Raw genomic sequence first — 22,902 nt, forward strand, 5'->3', positions numbered from 1 at the left:
CTGGCAGATTTCCTTGTCTGAGATTTTCCTATAAAGATGTAAAGGTAAATACCAACCACTCTCTGCTGGTTGAGAGAACGTGTGAGAAGGAGAGAGACAAACAGAGGATTAGAAAAATAAATAAATGAAGAGACCTGTTTGAATCCAGAGTTAACACCAAAATCCACTAGTCTAAAACTAACCAGAGATTTGTTTCCGTAATCTTCCAACCGTTAATAATTGCGCTTCTCATTTTTTTCTTAGACTTTGTAGCACAGATACTGTATTTAAATTTTTACTTAAAAGCTCCTGGGAACCTCTGCCATGAAGATTCCTGATTTGGAGATAATTCGTGTCTGATTTCCATTGGGTTGCAGGAGGCAGTGGAAATCTGTGTCCAATCTTTCTCCCTACCACAATTCTGTTTCTTGGTGGCTCAAAAGCAGTTCCTTGATTTTAATCTTAAAACAACCCATTTTGTAATTTTCTGATGTTAGTGAGTTGACATTAGGGTCCTTTTTGATAAAAGATTTCCAGAAAGAAAAGTCAATTCTGTTCTTGGAACGTCAAAACAAAGAGTATGCTGGGACCGTGTCAGAACATTTCCTATTTAGTAAATTCTGTATCTTCAGGTGCATGTGGCCTCAAACTGCCGGAGGGTTAAAGCAGGACTGGATTTAAACAGGTGGAGTTGGGGAATTAACTCTTTTGCCTGGGGAGGATTAGCTTTCTGGGCACTGAAGCCTGGAGAGAGGTTTCTTAACAGCAATGCTTGGACACTGGGAAGATTTTCTCCTGCCCCTAGGCCATGTTTAATCTGTAGCTTCCCCAAAGCACCTTGTATTGGAATTGAGGGGAGGGTGATTCACAAACTGAATAGATTGTCGCCAAGAGCATCAGAGTTTAGTGACGAATATACTGATGGTGGGGAACTCAGAAACCAAAGACTGGTCCTGATGTGGCTGCTGACTCTCAAAAGTCATCTCGTCTCAGAGCATCCACGTTCTCTAAAAAGAGCTAATGTGTATTTAACACTTCCTAAGTCCCGGGAACTATTAGCATTTTGTGGCCATCTCCTGTAACCCTCACATTTCTACTGTGGGATGTGACTGTAATCCTTTCCATTTTGCAGATGAGGGAATCGAGGGACACGGACGTTAAATAATTCACCCAAGTTCATATAGTCAGTCATGACAGCTTGGATTCAAGTCCTAGTGGACAGACTGCCTGCAGTCTCTACCCTTACCCATAACATGATACCTGTCCTAAAGCCCTAAAGCAAGGGGGAAAGGATTAGAGGGTCATGAGGGTCCTTTCAGCCCTACCAGTGGGAGTGGGTGGGGGCAGGGGCAGAGTTCTCTTTCTAGGCTGGGAAGGCATTCAGCTTCCCCCCCCCCCCCCCCATTCCTTGGCACCTCTGAGAATCTTTTGGGAATATGTCTTCACTGTCAGGCTACAGGTAGCAGTGCAGGACTTGGTTTAGCACTTGTACCCCACAAGGATACTTATCAGGGCCATTCCTTTCTGAGCATGTGGGTTAATAAGATCTCCGTGGTAGTGGGACCTTGGAGAAATTAAGCTGCTGGCATGTTGGCCACAGAGCAAAATGCTGCAGCGAGAAGCTGCAAGCTGCAGGCTCCCAGCTAGCTGCCTTGAAAGGGACCACAGTAAATCAGGAGCAGCCATTGAGGCTGGTGCTGGATTTCAGGGCCAGCCCCCCGCCAGGGGCTGCGGACCCCCCAAAACCAACAGCAGCAGCACCATCAACGACAACTGGCCGGTGCAGGCCGGTTGCCGGGAAGCCGACTGCGCGCGCGGAAGGGGGCCCGAAGAGGCGGTTGCTGGAAGCTGCTGTTAGAGGTGAGGGAATGAGAAAGGGGAAGGAAGGAACAGAGGCACCAGGGGGACTTGGAACAAAGGGGGAGAGGGGTTCTGGTCACACTAGTGTGGGCAGCGCAGGAGGAGGTGAAAGCGCTAGCTCGAAAGAGAGGGAAAGAAGAAAGCAGCCGAGAGCCACCAAGAAGAGGAGGAAGTGGGAGATGCGCTGCTTCCTGTAGAAAGCGCGATGATTGAAGACAAAGCTGGGTGGGGACTAGTCCCTGGGCTGCAGGCGCCGCTGCTACACACGCACAGCGCACAGCGCGCAGCGGCGGCCGCTCCGTGGCAGCTCCTACTACTGCTGGGCTGGGCCGGGCCGGGCTGGGCGGGCTGCGCGGGCTGCGCCGGGCTCCCCTGCACACATCGGCTCCCCCGCAGGAGACCAGCCGCTCTCCGACGAGCCGCGGGCGCCCAGGTAAAGGGGCCGCTTTGGGGCTCGCTCCTTTTTAAGCGAGAGAATGACCACCGCCTGCGGTTGTAAGGGCGGATTTCTCAGGGAGGATGGGGACGTTGCTTCGGGATCGGTGGGGGGAAAGGATGAGAGGATGGGTTCTTTGAGAAGGGCTGTTGAGAATGGCCAAATTCGTGGCACATTTGCTTTTGCGTTTGTTTGGTTTTTGTTGTTGAAATCATCGTTGGCGCTTCGCTTTGGCGATTCGTCAGAAAAACACCCTAAGTGTTAAGAAGCCGTTTGCAGAGTTCTCTTGGAAGAAAAGCGGGGCTCAGTTGAAATCAACTGGGGCTGTGAAGCTGTGGGCTCATCATCTGAGCGTTGCAGTCCCCTCGTCTTAAGGGTGTTAAGTGGTGGAAAATGTTCGTTGCATTATCTTTCTTACATACTGCACTGAGGTGTCTGCTGTTTTGCACTATAACGACTGTGATTTAGCGGTTTTTTAAATTATTATTATTTATTTATTTATTTTTGGTTAAATCCTTTTGTACTCAGAATTTGCCAACAAGGGCTGGAATTGCGTATGTGAGGGGCAGTATTTGTTTTAAAAAAACGGTGTCTTCCTCCCTCTGCTCTCTGTGCAGCTGCTTTCTGGATAACCTCAGACAGAGCTACCATTTGCTAGTAGGTCTCATCCTAAAGTTGCATCCTTTCTCATAGGAGTGTGGCGGGTTTAACTTGTCCAGAATCAGATATATATGGATTTGATGTTTATGTGGATTTTATTCATCTGTGGGTCAAGATGCATGTTAACCTTAGTGAGGGACAAAACGTGAAAGTGGAGCTCGGTTATTTCCTTACCTGTTTACACCCAAATGGTAAAATCAGAATGCGATTTTTGTTCTTTGGTTATCTTGAGCAATGGATCCTCTTAATGAGAGTGCCCGTGACTATGACTTGTTCATATTTATGAACGACCTGTAAAAGTACACTAAATAGGTCTAATGGATTGGAAATGAAATTGTGAGATGTCTTTGGCAGGATATGTAGGAGAAAGAGCATAAGACCCTACTGAAGCATGGTTTTAAAAATTAAGCTTTGTTTCCAATGGAAAGTGTGGGTAAGCAATAAATGGTCATTGATGAAAGGTTTCTTCTTGAATGTTTAGAATGAAGAGAGATAAGTTTTCAAAGGAAAGAAAGAACTGCTTATAGTAAGGTAAAAAAAATAGTAAAAAGGTCGTATTTAGATATTCAAATTCCTAACATATAGGCTTTTAAACACTAAATATGCCGTTGAGAGTGTATATGGCTCCTCATTTCTCACCATTCTCGGTTATGAGAAGCTGTAAGGTCTGCTTTTTAATGCCATCTTTCTGAAATTTATTTGTCTTCCCAAAATTTGTGGGTAGCAGCACATGTTCAGAGATGAGAATCTTTAGGTACTAAAGGAAAAAAAATGTCTACTTCTCTGAGGTTACTTATTAAATTAAACTTGTGCTATGTCTAAGGGGCAAAATATTGCTAGTGTTGAAACCGTAGAGTTTCCCTGTGGAGTCAATGAATTTAATCAAACCTGTAGGCAAGCCAGGTCATTCCATGTACTTCACAATTACACTCCCCATTTGCCTCCTAAAGAATAAAATATGTAAAGATCATCTTCCAGGGGGAGATGTAGGGTGGATCTTGGATCCAGAATGCCCCTAACTTGGATCCAGTTTTGTGATCAAGCTGCCTGTCACTAAATGAAATAGAAAGTTGGGGATCTGGGCTGTATGAACAAGGATGGGGCTCACCCTTTGGTACTTACTCATCTTCAGGCTGTATTCACTGGATCCTGCCAACACCCTGCTTTATTTGGGGATGTGTAGATAATCTGTGTTATTCTTCGCCGTGTTTCACAAAAGAGTAAGAAAATGAAACCTTGGCCCTTAGGCACAGGAGAGTCAAGAGGGCCCCCTGTTCTCTTTTAGAAAACAATTAAGAGCTGCCTATTTTCTGCACAGCACAAAACATTTCCTTAATTGTTAAATTCCAGCTTGAAGCACAACATCAGTGAGTAACAGCAGATCAGCCACTATGATGGTAGAAGGTTTAGAAAAAAGATAAAAATGCTTCTATGCTGTAAAACTGGACTATTTCCACTTGTTCTGGCCATATGGAATATTGAAAGACATAGTGCTTTTGCCCAGAGTATTCAGTGGCTTTTGAGGGAGTCGATGGACACTGAAATTTTAATTGTATGGGGTTTTTTTCCTGCCATATGGCCAATGGCTGAGTGGAAACATGACTCCATTATTTCGTGGCCAGCCCTGGGCCTCATATGGTGGGCACATAGTGAATGTATTTGGTTGACTGACTTTTTTAGCCTACTTCAGAAGGCAGGCCCAACTTTTAAGTATAAAAGCTCTATCGTCAAAGCAGAAAGCCAGTTCAAAAAGACAACTGTGGGTAGAATAAAAGAACATCGTGGAGTGAAAAGAACATAGGCTTCGAGAGTCCGGCAGATCTGCCTTTGAATCCTATCCCTGGTTCTTACTACTTGACCTGGTACGTTAATGTATAAACCTTAGTTTCTTCGTTGTAAAGAGAAGTTAATAGTACGTAATCAAGGGTTTCTTTTTGTTTTTGTTTTTGTCTTTCATTTTGTTGTGTTTTGTTTTTGCTTTTGTGTGTGAATAGGGGAGTGCCTGCTATGTGGTAGGTACTCACGTGGCATTTTTTCTTCATGGGTGACATAAGGGAAAACTAGCATATTCTCGACCTTTGCCGCTAGCTACCTCCAAGGTTCCAGGAGATATATATATATATTTTTTAATTGGAGTAAAATATATATAACATAAAATTTCCCCTTTTAACCATTTTTAAGTGTACCATTCTGTGGCATTAAGTATATTGACATTGTTGTGTAACCATTACCACTGTCCATCGGCAGGGCTTTTCCATTTTTCTCAAACTGAAACTCTGCTCCCATCAAACAATAAGTTCCCATTTCTTCCTCCCCACAGCCCCTGGCAACCGCCATTCTACTTTCTGTCTCTGACTTTGACTACTCTGGGTACCTCATGTAAGTGGTATGTCTTTTTGTGACTGGCTTAATTCACTCACCATAATGTCTTCAGAGTTCATCCATGTTGTAGCAGGTGTCAGAATTTCTTTCTTTTTTTAAGCTGGATAAGATTCCTTTGTGTGTCTACCCCACACTTTGTTTATTCATTCATCTGTTGGACACTGGGGTTGCTTACATGTTTCACCTAGTGTGAATAATGCTGCTGTGCACATGAGTGTACAATTATCTGTTTGAGTCCCTGCCTTCACTTTTTTGGGGTACCCAGAAATGGATTTGCTGGATCAAATTGTAATTCTGTGTTTAATTGTTTTGAGGAATGGCCATACTGTTTTCCACAGCGATGGTACCATTTTACAGTCCTACAGCACTACGTAAGAGTTCCAAATTCTCCTCATCCTCACCAACACTTGTCATTTCTTGGGGGTTTTTGTTTGTCTGTTTTTGATAGTAGCCATACTAATGGATATGAATTGGTATTTCTTTATGTTTTCAATTTGCATTTCCTTAAGGATTAATGAAGTTGAGCATCTTTTCATGGACCTCTTGGCCATTTGTATATCTTCTTTAGAGAAACGATTACTCAAGTCTTTTGCTCATTTTTTAATTGGATTGTTTTCAAGGAGACATTTTTAAATGGTGGGATCACTTAACATAGTGCATCATAAAGATCATGATTGTAATATTTGTACTTAATCTCTTGCATATACCAGTATTATCTCTGCCCAAGTAAAATATCTCTCTCAGAAGTAACTTTTAAAATCAAAAGGAGGGGCGGTGCCTGGGTGGCCCAGTCAGTTAAGCCTCTGACTTCAGCTCAGGTCATGAATAAGTCTTGTGGGTTTGAGCCCTACATTGGGCTCTGTGCTGACAGCTCAGAGCCTGGAGCCTGCTTCAGATTCTGTGTGTGTGTGTGTGTGTGTGTGTGTGTGTGTGTGTCTCTCTCTTCCCCTCCCTTGTTAGTATTCTATCTCTTTCTCTCTCTAAAACACAAAATAAAAAACATTACATTTAAAAAAAAAAAAATCAAAAGGAGAAAGTAAGAAAATCTGTATAGCTCCTGGTAATTGGTGATATCAAGGACCTGATAGTGAAATCCAAACCTGTATTGTAGACAGTCACACCAGTGAGCTGGCTGGTCAAATGTAGACCAGGCTACTACAGAGGAGGCCCTGGGGGACTGTTGTTCCCATGTTCTTCTAGTCTCTTCTCATTAGCTGGATGAGAAAAAAAATGTCCAATAGTTAGCAGGGTCAGAAATAAGGAAGAGAATCTAAAGTACTAAATTGTTCTTCAGCTCTTTATTTTATTTTTTTTTAATTTCTTTATTTATTTTGAGAGAGAGAGAGAGAGTGTGTGTGCCTGTTGCACGCATGCATGAGACAGCAGGAGAGGTGCAGAGAGAGAGGGAGAGAGAATCCTAAGTAGGCTCTGAGCTGCCAGTGCGGGGCCCGACCTGGAGCTGGAACCCAAGAGCTGTGAGATCGTGACCTGAACCGAAACTAAGAGTCCAACCCTTAACCAGCTGAGCCACCCAGGTGCCCCTCTCCAGCTCTGCATAATGGAGAGGATTAACCTGTGAAGAAGGGGCTTTGGTAGTTAAACGACAATAGATGTCTGAAAAAGGTTTCTACTAATGAAATGTGATGCTGATCTAAATTTCACTTTTGAAAATAGGGAATCCTTCTGTGTTTCATTTCCCACTGCAGATTTCACCCCTGATTCTGAAACTGGTGAGGCAGGGAGTGGACAAGGCTTGAGAGGAGCTGGGTGGGAAGATGAAGGGGGATTCTATTAAGAGCAACAATATCTGAGATTTATGGTGTGGGAACAGAGGTTGACCTTGAATGGTTTGAAGAACTCCTGAATGATCATATGTGTATTTCTTATAATGCACTCTTTGTGTTGGTTGGTTGAATAATGATCCTCAGTTTGTTTAATTTGCAAATCTATTTATTCTGCATTTACTTGGAGGATCCATCACTGGCTTTACTAGATCCAGGTGGAGAGGGGAATTACAGAGCTGTATTAAGACTTAGTTCCTGACCTTTGACATCGTAGAACTTGTACAACTGAAAATGACCTGGGGATGAGCCTAACCTGTATCAAACCATCCATGATGGATAATAGAAAAGGCCTAGAATTTAAGTTACCTTTCTAGATTTGCCCAGATGATTAATACCTTGCCTCCCAATTCAATCTCCATTTCACCTCCCTCCGTCTTAGGGCAAACGGACAGAGAAAGTCTCTATAGTTTGTCACTTTTAAAATTGTTTGTATGACCAAATTTGTTTAAAAAGAAGACCATAAGTGTTTAAATTTAACACCCTGTGTAACGTGTAAGTATGCAGTTTCTGTGTTCAGATTTGTTCAAATGTAAAGATGCCATGTTGGAATTGCAATTCAGATTTTCAGGTAAGAGCATTAGAGATATATATGTTCCCCCAGACTCTTATGTTACAGAAAACGAGTTATATTTAATGGGAATCGATGTTCAAACAATCTCTAAGGGACTTCATTAAACATTAAAAAAGAGGGAGTTCAATCTTAAACTCGAGTGATAACATGTTTCTTAGAAATGGTACCACTTTATACCAAGGTTTGAGATAAGACAAGATCAACTCTTTTATCTCTTGGCAAATATGTGTAAACAGTCAAGCTCTTTAAAGGAGAGGCTTGGGAAAACTAGGCCCTTGACCTCTTCCTCCCTGTTGCTTTGGACTTTCCTTGCCCTCCTGTCAGCCTGGTTGTCAGGGTCAGACCTTTCCACAATCCTCTCCTCCAGTACCTGGCACTCAGAGCTAGTGAAGAGGGTCTAGAAGCTGGGTTCTACTCCACATTCACTGCAACATCAGTAGGGCCATTGCTGTTCTCTGAAAACCCTTTGCTTCTTTTTTTTTTAAAATTTCCTATTTTACTATTCCCTGTGCATTTTCAATAAAACCCTTAAACCTAAGTCCCACTACTTTTATTTATTTCAGGTGACCTCACCTTCTGTTTATCTGAAAAGGTATATATTACAGGCTTCCTCAACCTCATTATTTACCATCTCAAAATACCTCTGTGTCTCCACTCATTCTCTTCCCCTGTCTTCTTAGGTCAAATTAACACAGCCTTTCATTCAAGCTGAGAGTAAACTCTCTACTTGGACTCTCCATTCCATTTCTTTTTACTTTGTAGGGGACTATGTTCTGACAATAAGTCTATCTCTTTCACACGTATTTGGTTTCTTATCTTTATTGGCCCTCTTCTCTTTGCCTGCAAATGTGATTAGTTCATGCACATAAATTAATTTAAAATTAGATCTGCTGCCAATAGAGCTTCCCCTTGACTTTTATAACCTCAACGAACCTGTTCTCTTCTACCTGTTGGGGAAGAAAAATAGTTTTCCCACTATCCTAAGTTCTCATCTGGGAACCCTGGAACAAAAGGCCGATTAGTGAGAGAAAAGCAAACATACTTATTAACATGTATACCTCATGTATACATGCAGGATACCCAGGAAAAATGAGTAACTCTCAGAGGTGGCTTAGAATTCCGGCTGAAATACCATCTTCAGCTAAAGGCAGAGAAGAAGGGTTGGAGGAAGCCAGTTATGGGAGAGGTGACCAGGAAAAGTGTGGTAAATAAGAGTAAGATTAAGATAAAGCAGATTTAAGTGGATACCTGTCCACTGACTAGAGTCTCTAGGGATTTAGTCATCCTTCCCTTTCAGGTAGGAGAGGGAGGAGGCACCCTTATAAATGGAGATTTTCTTTGTAAGTGTAAATTTCCCTTACATAAGTGGTAACATCTAGTCTGTTTTCAGAATTTCTCCTGTGTCTGCTGTTTCCCAAAGTATCCTGTTCAAAATAATCTGTATGTCAAAGAGGTATATTTTGGGGTGGCACATTCTTCCACCCTTCATAGCTCTCTTAAGGCTCCCAACTTCCCCACTAACCCCCAAGTTATGATCCCTAAATATGTTTGTTCTCAAGATTTGGTTTTTCTGCCTCTTAATTTCTCCCTCTCCCTTTATCAAATCCTTTTCTATGACTTTAGTCATTGTCACCGTACAGGTAAGTTCAAATGTGATCCTTCATCGTCATCACTCATCCGCTGCCAAACTTGTGCATCAAGCACCCTGCAAACATTCGACCCACTGAAAATGAAACTCACATGTCCAAACTAGTGCTACTATTGCCTTTCCCCACCCAAAACTAGCTCCTACCGGATTCCCTGACTATTAATGACACCCCATTCTCTCAGTCCCTCAGTTATAAAAACTCAATTTCAGTTTTCCTCAACAAACAGCCCAAGTTGTAGCTGGTCCCATAGCTTTTTGCACTGTGATTGGGAACATATCTTGACACTCTCTACTCTTTTCCACATTGATAGCTGGTGTCTTAGTCCAGGCCCTCCTAACTTCCAGCTGGACTGGTTTGTGTGTGTTCTTTCCTCTCCCTAGAATAACCTTCCTACTTCCCCTTCCACACTTCACCCCACAGTGTTACTTCTCTGAATAGCCAAATTCCATCTGTTCTGTAAGACTCAGTTCCAATGCTACCTCTTCCATGAAGCCTTCCTTGGTTTCTTTCCCCCCCTCCCCAGTAAGAAACAGTTTTTACCTCCCCTGAAATCTTTTGTTCTTTCATCATAGCAGTTAGCACATTCTAGTGTGTATAATGGCAATCTGCCTTTTTTCCCCTTCAGCCAGCTCTTTGAGGACAGTGGCCACGCCCAGTTTCATCTTTGTCTTCCTTATATATACCACACACATACAGTTATGGGGGTTTTTGTTTATTTGTTTTTAATTTCAGCTTTACTGATGTATAATTAACAAATAAAATAAGCCATTTAAAGTGTACAGTGGGCTCATTTGATACATGTATACATTGTGAAAGGATCCCCTCCATCGAGATAATTAACACATCCCTTACTTCACATATTATTGTGTGTGTGTGTGTGTGTGTGTGTGTGTGTGTGTATGTGTGTGCATGTGAGAGAATATTTAAGCTCACAAATGCAGTTTGTTTATAATTCATTTATTTACTGAACTCTCCTTCATCACTTATTTTTTGATGCAGACTGGGCTAGATACTTTAGGAGCTCTCTAGGAGCTCATAAACTACAGGGGAAACAGACAAATGCTGATGTAATTATAACCCAGTTGGTCATTCGGTCCACAAGCCTTAACTGAATGTCTGCAATGTGCCACGTGTTCTTGGAGGGGCCAGGGAGACTTGGATGAACGAAACAGGCCAGTTCTTTGTTTTCTTGGAACTCACAGTCTAGTGTTGGGAGAGATCCAGTAAACACATAAACAAGTGGCTTTTAGATCTGGCTGCATGTTCAATATCACTGAGTGGTACTTTGAAAAAAATACCCAGGTCCTGGCCTCAGCCCAGGCTAATTAGATCACAGCCAGCCAAGTTTGGACCCCATTGACAAGAAATAAATTATAATACAAGAAAATATCAGGTAGTGAGAAGTGCTGAGATGGATGAAAATAGAAACAAGTTGAATGATGGAGATTATACATACGATGGTGGTGGTAATGGAAATGTACTTTTGTTGGGTAGTCCCTGAAGACCTCTCTGAGGAGGTGACATTTAAATTGAGCCTTGGTGAGGAGAACACCATGTGAGGATGTGGGGGGTGGGGGCGGGTGAGAGTTCCCAGTCAGGTCTTAAGGATGAGATGAAATTCAGAGCCAGTATGTCCTTTTCACATACATGTATAATAATCTCGGGGTCCCTAGGTGGCTCAGTTGGTCAACCATCTGACTGTTGATGTCACCTCAGGTCATGATCTCATGTTTTGTGAGACTGAACCCTGTGTCAGACTCTGTGCTGACACTGTGGAGCCTGCTTGGGATTTTCTCTCTCCCTCTCTCTGTCCCTTCCCCACTCACGTGCATGCACTCTCTCTCAAAATAAATAAATAAACTTAAAAAAATAATCTATGAAATATGTCTTTCCTCTACAGAAAGCCACTTTTCCGTTAAACTAGGCAGTCTCCAAATGGAGCACACTTGGCTGCTCCATTGAGTACCTGGTCTGGGTTAAAATTTATTCGGATCAAATTGATTTACACAGTCAGCAAGACTACTTTGTTTCGTTATATTTTTCTACACTGCAATCAGCACTACAGGGCTTGTTGTCTGGACTAAATGCCAATGTTATTGTTTAAAATAAACCTTAGGTACTTGGTATTATCTTTTAGATGAACAAAGTAGAGAAAGCAGTGATTTTTGCCCTTAATTCTATTGGGAGGAGCCAAGGAAAACCTCACAGAGGAGCCATTCGGACCACATAGAGTCAAGCGCTCACTCATGGTTGAATGAGTGAAAATCAACACATTTCAGCAATCAAGTTGAGAACTAGCATTTGCTGGGCATGCTGTTTGTGCCCCGTACTTTGCATACATTACTGTTTGCCATTAGTTTTAAAAAATAACCCTATGAGAAGTGAACAGAATTTTTCTATCAGGGTACTTTTGGTTGCTGGTAAAGGAACACCCTACCAAAATGGCCTAACCAACAGGAAATTTGCCTCAAGACCTCCTAAAAGAAGGGTAACTCCAGAACACTGTTTTCAGCAACCTGCATTCTTTCCTTCCTCCAGTTCTGACATCCTCCACAGTTGGTTTCTCTCTTAGACTGTTCCCCTGCTGGTGCTGACATGGCTACTACAATTTCAGAATAACAGGAAGATTTCAATATCTAGAGGCACAGAGAGGTGACCGATTCCTTTTCATGTACCTCTTATTAGTGTTACAGAACAGCTGTCTCCAGCTGAATCCCCCTCAGAGCTCACACGCTTTATCTATGGAGGTGAGGCAGACAGAACCCCTGTGATTGGCTGATGTGAGAGTTTCCTCCTGGGGCCACGGAACAGCGTCTCTGAAGCACATGGTCACCAGACCCCGGAGAAAAGGTCTGGTTGTGTTAGCAAAGGACAAGGAGTTGATGATTAACAAGTAGGCAGTCAATGGAGTCTAACACTATTATTATTCCCATTTTATAAGTGAAGCTATCAAGGCTCAAAAAAAGGTAATTGATATTTCAAGAGCCCACAACTTGGAGTTGACCAGTGTTTCCATGCATTTCCTTTTGAAAAACACACATACACACATAGACAAAAAGCTTGTTTTTGTTAAATGGTGGTGATATAGGTAGATGGGAGAAAGAATCCTGAAAGAAAATACCAAATGGCTAATACAAGACTTAGTAAATAACCTTCTAACCAAATTATTCCAGAGGAAAATACATCAGGTCCTGTAAAGCCATAAGAATGTCATTTAACTTATAATATAAAAACAGGGAGGGGGACAAAACATAAGAGTCTCCTAAATGTGGAGAACAAACAGAGGGTTCCTGGAGGGGTTGTGGGAGGGGAGATGGGCTAAATGGGTCAGGGGTATTCAGAAATCTACCCCTGAAATCATTGTTGCACTATATGCTAACTAACTTGGATGTAAATTAAAAAAAATAAATTAAATGAAAACTTCAAAAAAAAAGAATGTCGTTTAATTTAGACAACCACTCTTGCATTATCTGCATTGTAAAAAATTGTGTAAATATATATATGTAACATATATATAAATTATATGTTATATATATGTTACATATGTATAAATATATGTTACACACACACATATATATATATACACACATATATATAAAATGAGATTTCCTGCCTGGTCAGTTAAGTCAATTTGATGTAAATAAAATCCACCCTGGGCCAAGACAGGCCCCAGAGAGGCCAAGGGTTCTCTATGTGTGGCGCCTGTCAGACTTCAATGAAAACCTTGTTTTCTCTAGAGAGGTGTGTATTTTGTTGATTACAGCACCTGTAAGAGAAGAATGACTAATCTCTGGAATTTCAGATTATGAGTTGTTTCGAAAATTGGTTTTCACTTTCCAACTCTGGAGGCAACATGCAGTTCTATTATCGTTGCCTTTTCTTCATGGTTCCTACTTTCCACTTTGGCATTGTATTTCAGAGGCCACGTGTGTGAGGCAGCCATAGTGAAAAAAGGGAGATTTCAGCGGAATTGCTGTCATTACAGTGTTTTGACTGCTTGCCTTGAGGTGTGGTTTCTTTGCGTTCTCATCATAGCAGACTAAGTATTAATAGTAGGAGTACCTTTTCTATAATAAATGATTGAGTGCTTCCTACTCATAGTTGCATTTTTAAACAGGAAAGTAAAGTTAATTTCTAGGCTTTGCCAACAGAGCTCTATTTAAGAAGGGTATTTATCTGATCTGTACAGAACCATATTAGAAAAATTGTGAAAAAACTTAAACAGGAAAAAAAACCCATCCTTTTTGAGTCTTTAGAGAACTGAGCTGATTCTTTGCTATTAAAAAAAAAAATCTCATAAATGATGACTGTGTTTAGGGAACATCATGGTGTATAGGCATTCAAATAATTTCACTAAGAAAAAAAAAACCCTTGATATTGAACAGCCCCTAGATTTTCTTTTAATGAAAATAATACAAAAGTTAAGTAAGAAAAAGTGAAAGCTTCTAGGTAAAAGACAAATGATGTGTTTTTTATTATAAGTCTTAAAATAATCCTAAAATACTGTAGTGTAAAAAATAATTTTCTGTGGTGTCTGGGTGGCTCAGACAGTTGAGTGTCTGACTTCATCTTAGGTCATGATCTCGTGGTTTGTGAGTTCAAGCCCTGCATCGGGCTTGCTGCTCTCAGCACGCAGAGCCTGCTTTGAATCCTCAAGTCTCCCTCTCTCTCTGCTCTTCCCCCACTCACGCTCCCTCTAAAGAAAATAATAAATAAATGTTAAAAAAATAATTTTCTAAAGCTTAATACACAAGTGAGCATAGTTAATTAAAGGACACCAGTTTGGAATCGGAATCTCTAGAGCAAGTTACTTTCTATGCCCCAGTTTCCTCATCTATAAAATGGGAAATAATAATGACAATACCTACTTCACAAAATTGTCAGGAGAAAATTATATAATGTATTAAAATGTTCATTTAGCAGAATGCATCACATAGTAACTATTTAGAAGTATAACTATTAATTACTGTAATTACTACTGTTACTACAAAGCTGGAATTAGAGTGTCTTTTATTCTGTCCATGGGATTCTTACCAAATTCTAGCAGAAATCACTGCTATGGACCAATAGCAGTCACAGACACAAAGAACTTGGAGTAAGGAATCACTTGAGGAAGCCTATTTCCCTGGGATAGCCAGATGTCGATGTTTTGACTTAAGCGCCGATCTCAGGCTTGCACTATTTGTCCAGTAATCCATGCACTTAGTCATACATATTTCCAGTTTTCCTTCCCAGCTCACGAAAGGCTTACACTTCTCTGTCCGTTTAGTTAGATGTAGCCACATATCTTGTATTAGCCAGTGAAATGTGAGCATAAGTGCTATTTATCACTTCCAGGAAGAAGCTTCTAAGAATCAGGGTGTGAGTGCATTCCTTGGCAATTGGCGGTGGTAGGAACACAGAAATGGGGGCTGCATTCTTAAGCCTGGGTCTTAGAGTAAAGACAACCCAGGAATGGTCTCTCCACTGACCCGCAATGGACATGTAGTGGGAGTGGGAAATAAGCTTTGCTGTCTTACACCACTAAGATTTGGGAAATGTTCATCACCACAGTATAACCTAGCCAATTTATCCCTTCAAACTCTAGAGGAAGAGTATATTATTGGTAACAGTGCATAAAATGTGTAGCTATTTGGAGACAGTGATTTTTAGTGACTATTTTGTGTGTGTGTGTGTGCGCGCGTGTGTGTGTTTTATATGTTGTATTATATGAAAGCATCAGGAGATAGAGTTTTAAGTTAAATAGATTTAGAAGTTTCCATTTAAATTTTCTTTTAAAATAAGGTTTGTTTCCAATTCATACTGAGGAAAGCCAACATACCAAAATTACCAACTGTGCTTTTTTTTGGAGAGAGTCAACCATGATGCCAAAGTCAGGACTCTGAATTCTAAGCCCAATACTATCATTGGAAAATTGTCCTTCTCACTGAGAGCTTACCCCGAATGGTGCCTTGTGAGGCAAAGAATCTTTCTCATAGACTAAGCCACACCCATGGTCTTTGTCTCCAATAAAAAAAATGGTCTTCCCTAAGCCCTATTGCGATGTTCTGGTTGTAAACAATGATACCTATTACATAGCGTGTCTTAAATAATATGTATTGAATAAATGAACAGAACAGTCCAATTTTTCCAAATATCTGGACTCTTTCATGTATGCATTTAGAAAGTCAATGTCTTTATTTTGGACGTCAGTTGAAAAACATCTTGGTATTAAGACTTAACATTTATTCTTTTGTAACACTTTACATGGGACCGATCATGTACCCACAGATTTAGGCTATTTTATTTGCTATTTTTTTTAGTGCTGATTTTATTTCACTTGATTATTTCATTTGGGTCTCTAAAACTACATTATGAAATACCTTAATTATTTAAATTAGGAACAGATTAATTATCTCCAGTGTACAAACTCAAATTAATTTCATTATTAACCCAAGTTTTAAATTGATTAATGTTGGAGCGTTTAAGGAACCAAGCGGCGTTTTTTTTTTTTTTTTTTTTTTTTCCTTAAGGAGAAAGGCATATTTGATTTGATGAATCTCTCTCCATCACACCAGTTATGCTAATAGGAGCGAGAAATTTGCAAGAAAACTTTGAATAGCTTTTGTAAACCACCCAGAAACCTGTGTGTCTGGGGCTTCTGGGAGAACAATCTGTGAGTCATTTTAAAAAACAAACACATCTATAATCACAGTGCATGTTGTTACCATGGTAATTAGGCCTGTCGAGTTGGCTTGCTTATGTTCCTGTCAAGGGAAGAGGGGGAGAGAAACTGAGAATTCAGAGCTTGGACTATCAGCTTCTATTTGCCTATTGCAAGAGAGAGTTTAGGGGGATCTTGAAAACATACTGGCGTAGTTATCCTTAGAGGGGAGTGAAGAAACTCTGGCATACCTCCTTGGTTATTGAATATAAGTTAGCCTTATTAGTGTTGGGGGGTTGTGATTCACAGGGGAGAAAAGGACCATTTGACATTCTCTTGGGGGTAGAAGGGGGGAAAAATAGATCCTTTATCTGATACATAATTACATATAAGTCTTTGAGGTCTGCCTGGGGAAATGTCTTGCACGCCAGTGCACAAGGCTTTAATGATCTTCCAAAAGACATCACATACCACGGGCATAATGTTATTGCAGATTTAAAGGATCCTTAATGCATTATTCTAATATGGGTAGAGACTGGTTTTAGTGAGGCCATTGTTTCAGAGCTGATCCCCAAGTGGATGAGGTATCTTTATTATATGGAGTAGATTTGACTCCTTTATCTTGGTCAGTCATCTTATAATACGGGCCCATGGGTCACAGAGATTAGAGAGGTTATGTGAGCTCCACTCCAGAGGAAAGTAAAATCAAAACATAACACTTGTTTGATGGACAGTCAACACAGTTGTTGGACCAGTGGAATTACGTACGGTAGGGGTGAGTCATTATGATTCTATATGGGGAGAAAACAACAACCTTATTAAATTAAAGGTATGAGTGAGTGCATATAAACCTGTTTTTAAGAATGTTTCTAAGTTTACTTTAAGAAGTCTAGATATCTTCTCAAGTGGATAATTATAATATGTTGACTAGAGTTGTATTTTTTTAGAATATTCCTCAAGCAGATTTTAAAGCAGATTTTATTTAGAGCTAAACAACTTTTCCTTGTTAAAACTGTTTTTCAAAAGGCTTGAAATAAAGTGCCCTGGTGCATGATGAAAGGGTCATAGCAACTCAGGGAGTTTGTGTGTAGTTTATGCCCTTGAAAGGATATATTAACTACTTCTTGAAACTGTGGATTTCATTTTTTCCTCTCCTATATGGAGAGAAGTCACACGTTGCTTGAACTCCATTCTGTGCTATCTTAATTTTCTTAACATTATGAAACGATGCTTAACAAACTTTTTTTTTCAGATAATCAAAGTAATTCACGGTGATTATTGAAAATTTGGAAAATACTTAAATTGCCAAAATACTTGAGTTGTTAGTTGAACTGCAAGTAACAGAGACTTGACTTCACCGTGGGTGACAGAAGTTATTTCTCTTTCACATAATAATTCAGAGGTATGGGTAGTCCAGGGCTGGAAAGGTAGCTCTGCTCCTCAAGAACATCCAGGGACCCATGCTTTTTCTATCATGTTAGTCCATCACTCAAGCATGTTTCTCTTGGTTTATGATCTAAAGTAGTAGCTTGCCCTGAGGATCTCACTTATCACCAGCAGGAAGGGACGTCGTTGGAAAGGGGAGGGCATGGCCCACAAGTTGACATTTATCACTGTTGCAGTCTTCGCATTGAACTTTGTCTCATAGCCACACACCTCGCAGCAATGGAGGCTGGGAAAAGTAGTTATCCTTGACATCTATGTTCCTAGCTGAAAATTCTATTATAAGCATAAAAGAGAAGAGCAGATACTGGACATATCTAGCAATTTCTGCTACTTTCATTATCCTATAGATGATAGGATAGAAGAGGTAATATGCTGTTTACATTTTGATGTATCTTCTTCCAGTCATTTTGTAGAATAACCTATATCAGAGAGATTATAATATTTACCAGAAAATAATATTTGTGAAATAATGTACTAGAAGAATATACATGTGAAAATATAAAAAAGAATTAGAGGGGCGCCTGGGTGGCTCAGTCAGTTAAGCGTCCGACTTCAGCTCAGGTCACGATATCGCAGTCAGCGAGTTCGAGCCCCGCGTCAGGCTCTGGGCTGATGGCTCAGAGCCTGGAGCCTGCTTCCGATTCTGTGTCTCCCTCTCTCTCTGCCCCTCCCCCGTTCATGCTGTGTCTCTCTCTGTCTCAAAAATAAATAAATGTTAAAAAAAATTAAAAAAAAATAAAAAATAAAAAAGAATTAGAAAAAGTATATTTGAAACATATGTTACAAAATTGAGGTCATACTATATGTAGTTTTGTATTTTTTCACATTACTTTATATCATGTATATTTTTCCTTATTTAAAATTTTTGTATCTGTTTTTTAAAAAGTTTTATTTACTTACTTTGAGAGAGCATGAGCATGGAAAGGGCAGAGAGAGATAGAGAGAATCCCAAGTAGGCTCTGTACTGTGGGGCTTGAACTCCCAAACCATGAGATTATGACCTGAACTGAAATCAAGAGGTGGATGCTTAACAGACTGAGCCACCCAAGGCTCCCCAATTTTTTGTATGTATTGTTTCAAAGTTCCATCATGCAGAGTTTTTATTTTACTCAGTAGGCTGAATTACTGGTATTTCGTTTGTTTCTAACACCTTGGTAAAAATTGTCTGCATTTTGTATTTTTTTTTAATAAAGTCAAGGAGTGATATCACTAAGACAATGATTGAGAACATATTTGAGGGCCTTGATAAATAGTGCCAAACTGTTTTCCCAAGAGGCTGCTAGCACCAGTAATGCATGAGAGTGCTCAGCTCCGAGCATCCTTGGATAGGCTTATTTTACAAGCCCCACTAATCATCGTTATCCATAGGTTTCATCCTCTGAAAATAGGTTGTTTTTGGCCCTTGGCTTTTTTTATTTCTTTGCTGTCATTAATCATGAGATAATGCTTTCCTAACAACTTTGGCTCATTGTAAAATGTATGATCCACTTGAGAAACTTAACAGAAACCCATGGGGGAGGGGAAGGAATAAAAAGAAAAAAAAGAGGTTAGAGTGGGAGAGAGAGCCAAAGCATAAGAGACTCTTAAAAACTGAGAACAAATTGAGGGTTGATGGGGGGTGGGAGGGAGGGGAGGGTAGGTGATGGGCATCGAAGAGGACATCTTTTGGGATAGGCACTGGGTGTTGTATGGAAACCAATTTGACAATAAATTTCATATGTTAATATAAATAAATAAATAAATAAATAAATAAATAAATAAATAAATAAAAAAAAATAAAATAAAATAAAATAAAATGTATGATCCCTTCTAACCATCTGGGAGCTGGTTGGGTTGTGACTGTAGCACACGTGCCAATCTTAAGCACTGTGAGATCTTTACAGACACTGATGTTCATGGGTCCTAGGACCCAATGTGATTTTTGTTCAACATCCTCAGAAGTTATGGTGGCCAGGGATATGCGTGTCTCTACTTCTAAACAGCCCACAGAAACTGTAGATACTAAAGATGCTTTTATAATTGCTAAATTGTCTAAATCTACCCTCTTAAAGGGCTAGATACACACAAATGGAACTTCAGCTCTGTCCAGGACACCTAAAGCAAGAACCTTTCCTGCCTCTGCCGCTTTGGTCCGTTGGGAACAGATTGGGTGAGGTCAAGAGAAAGACTTGTTCTTAGTCATCTCTGTCACCAAGAACTCTGCTTTCCTTAAGTTCCCAAGCTGACTTTGTATTTTCATGGTTTCTTGTGGGCCAGGGAAGTTCACAAAGAAAGAGACTCTTATTTCACATCTGCTTCTTAAAAGAAAAAGAGTTAACAAAATATTTGTTTCTTGGTTCAGAAATGTAAACCTGTGAGACCCTCTGCCCTTAGAGCTATCCAGCCATTACCACCAAACCCTATTTACAGAAACACCCATTTGCCTGTTCAGCTCTTACGTATCATGTTATTTTTCCTTTTTATAAAAAAAAAAATACATTTTCCTCTCTGCTTTCTCAACAGCCCAGATCTGCCAGTGAGCCTCAGGCTTTGGGAACTCAAGAGGTAAGAATTATAAAATACTTTCTCCTAGGATTTTCTTGAATCTAACTAGAACTTTAAGCCGAAAAGAGTATCTTAACTGATCCTGTAGATGATTGCATTTGACGTGTGATGTTTATCAAAAAGAAATATCCATAGAGGCTTTAGTAAAATTAACATGATTTCAGGATTTAAGGCAAGCCTGGTTATCCTTGATGATAGTTAAAATCAGATTTCTCACCCAGATTTTCTTATTCTCTTCTAAAAACCTGAGTTGGAGAGCCTTGGGGTCATAGCCTTAAAATGTATTCCTGTGGCACTATACATGATTAATCGGTTGCAGCTATTGAAGACATACCCTGTGCAAGACAGACGTCACAGTAGATTAGATCAGAGAAGGGTAAGCCCTGTTCTTAACAGACTGGTTGTAGACGTTGTAAGGGTTTTTTTCCAGCAGCAACAAACAATAATAACGAAAGGTCAATCTAATGCTGTAGGGGTTTCTTCTTAAAGAAGCTAACTTGGCTTTTGAAAGTAGCTAAAGCCATTTGATTCTGGTTGTAGACTTGAAAGGTCACCATACTGCTGAGACAGGTGATAATGTGTTTGTCGGCCCCAACCAGTAGTCAGCAACTTGGATTTTTTCCCCTATTTTAAGTTTATTTATTTATTTTGAGAGAGAGAGAGAGAAAGAGAGAGAGCAGAGTAGGGGCAGAGAGAGAGGGTGAGAGAATCCCAAGCAGGCTTTGCACTGTCAGCACAGAGCCTGATGCAGGGCTCAAACCCACAAACCGAGAGATGATGACCTTAGCTGAAACCAAGAGTCTGACACTTAACCAACTGAGCCACCCAAGTGCCCCTTTCCCCTATTTTAAAATTTAACCTCATTAGGAAAAATTTCATGCATATTCCAGTATAGAATAATATAATGAACTTCCATATCCCCACCACTCAGTTTCCATAACTATCAATTCGTGGCCGATATTGTTTCCTTTATGCTATCACCTATTCTCTTCGTTGCCCATTGGATTTTATGTCAGTGGCTTGAATTTGGTTGTTGGATTTTTAATTATTTATTTACATAACTATTTAGTGGTTACAGAAAAGTGCTAATAAAAAATACTGACAGTTTCCTGGAGCTGGTCTTTCATCCATTTATTTATTCAGCAAATATTTAGTATTTTCTACTATTAGAAACTTAGGATAAGAATCTCTAATCAAGAGCTTATTAGAAGAAAGGCCTGTGTAGGTATGCTTTTAAGACCATATATAGCTTTTGCTACCTCATAGTGAAGTTCTTTTGGATTTAAGTACTTAATATCTTGCAAGAGAGTACTGAGCCATCCCTACATTGTACCAAATACAGTAGCCCCCCCTTATTTGTGGGGGATATTTGTGGTTGACCAAGCACCACTGGGACCATGGAAAGCAAAATCACGGATAAGGCAGGGACTACTGTATTGTTGATAATGAAGACTCTCTTATAAGTATTTGATGTTCTCTATCTGATGTTTGTGTTGATTTTTTTCATGTTAATGCATGTACTTAAATGCTTCAAATCAATCCAGGCAGAGTTTCTCAATGGGAGTTGCTGGCATGTTGAATGGGACAATTCTTCATTGTCCTTTTTGGTGTTCCTGTCCTTGGCTCACAAAAGGCCGGTGGCATCTTCCAGTCACTGTGATATCCAGAGCACCCTAGGAAGACACTGGGAACTACTGTGTCTTTGCACACAATGGTAGAGCGATTATTTGTCACTTATTCTCGCAAGCATTTTTGCCTCATGCAAAATGATTGATTTCACTTATGCTCAGTGGTTCCTTATGTAAGTGGTCTCTGTGCTAACAAACTAAAGAAAGAAACTAAACCAAGTAGATATGTAAAGCAAAATAGTGTTTTGCACTGTTGGAGGGATTTTGAGCATATGTGCTCTAGGACCAAATCTGTTTTTTTTTTTTTTTGTTTTTGTTTTTTTTTTTAGTCTATACAGAGAAGCAAATTAAATATTGGGTAAGAAATGGTCAAATATTGGGGTTTAAAGCAAAATACTACCAAGACAGCATGCAAATTGAAAGCGCAGCAATGATGAAGGATATATTTCGTTTCCTGTTTGGTGTTGTAACAAATTATCACAAGCTCAGTGGCTTAAAACAATACAAATTTATTACAGTTTTGCAGGTTAAGTTCTGTAGGGATCTCACTGGGCTAAAAGCAAAGTACTGACAGAGGCACCTTTCTTTCTGGAAGCTCTAGGAGAGAATTCTAGAGAATTCTCTATCTTCAAAGCCTATAACATTGTATCTCTGTATGCCTTCTGTATCTCTTAATTCTGAACTCAGATAGAAAAGCTTCTTTGATTTAAGGACCCCTGTGATAAGATTTGGCCCACTGGCTAATCCAGGATACTCTCTCCCTCTGAAGGTCCTTAATTTAAAGTCCCTTTTTCCCTTGTAAGGTTACATATTCACAGGTTCCAGAGGTTAGGACGTGGACCTCTTTGGAGGCTATTATTCTGCCTACTGCAAAGTAAAAGAGATTAGCTGTTCAGAAAAGTGGAAAGGCGTCGGGTAGCAGAGGTAGGATTATCTAACATTCCACTGTGTAGGGTTGAGCAGGAGTTAGGGTTCCTGAATTGCTGGAGCAAGTTTTTGTCTTGATTCTGGAAATCCTGTGTTATAGATACAAGCCCTAAAGGCTTTGGGTTTTCTTGGAGTATTTGTCATTGGATCCAGTGGACAGGTTGACGTCCCACAGCTCCTTTCTTGGCCAGACCTTTTGGTACTATGGGTGTGGCCCCTGGAGGGTGTGCTATTTTTGGAGTTCCTCCAGCTTTGGGGAGTTTGCCCACAGTGTGTAAGTTCCAAGGTCTTTGAATAGTACCAAAGACATGTGAGATTTTTATTTATGCTGTT

General features: G+C 40.2%; 1 protein-coding gene across 3 annotated transcripts in view; it reads left to right on the forward strand.

Moving 5' to 3' along the window:
- Positions 1-1,691: 1,691 nt before the first annotated feature.
- Positions 1,692-22,902, forward strand: part of GNG2 (G protein subunit gamma 2) — a 121,140-nt gene continuing 99,929 nt past the window's right edge. The window contains exons 1-2 of one of the 3 annotated variants that reach the window (XM_019451816.2): positions 1,692-1,839; positions 19,973-20,014. The gene's annotated coding sequence lies outside the window, so the exon portion shown is untranslated. Of the gene's footprint in view, positions 1,840-2,002; positions 2,273-19,972; positions 20,015-22,902 lie in introns of those variants that run through there. The other 2 variants (XM_019451815.2, XM_019451817.2) reach the window with 2 other exon arrangements.

Source organism: Panthera pardus, unplaced genomic scaffold (assembly GCF_024362965.1).
Source record: "Panthera pardus isolate Hobbes unplaced genomic scaffold, ASM2436296v1 HiC_scaffold_24, whole genome shotgun sequence".
In the NCBI taxonomy this organism is placed as follows: Eukaryota; Metazoa; Chordata; class Mammalia; order Carnivora; family Felidae; genus Panthera; species Panthera pardus.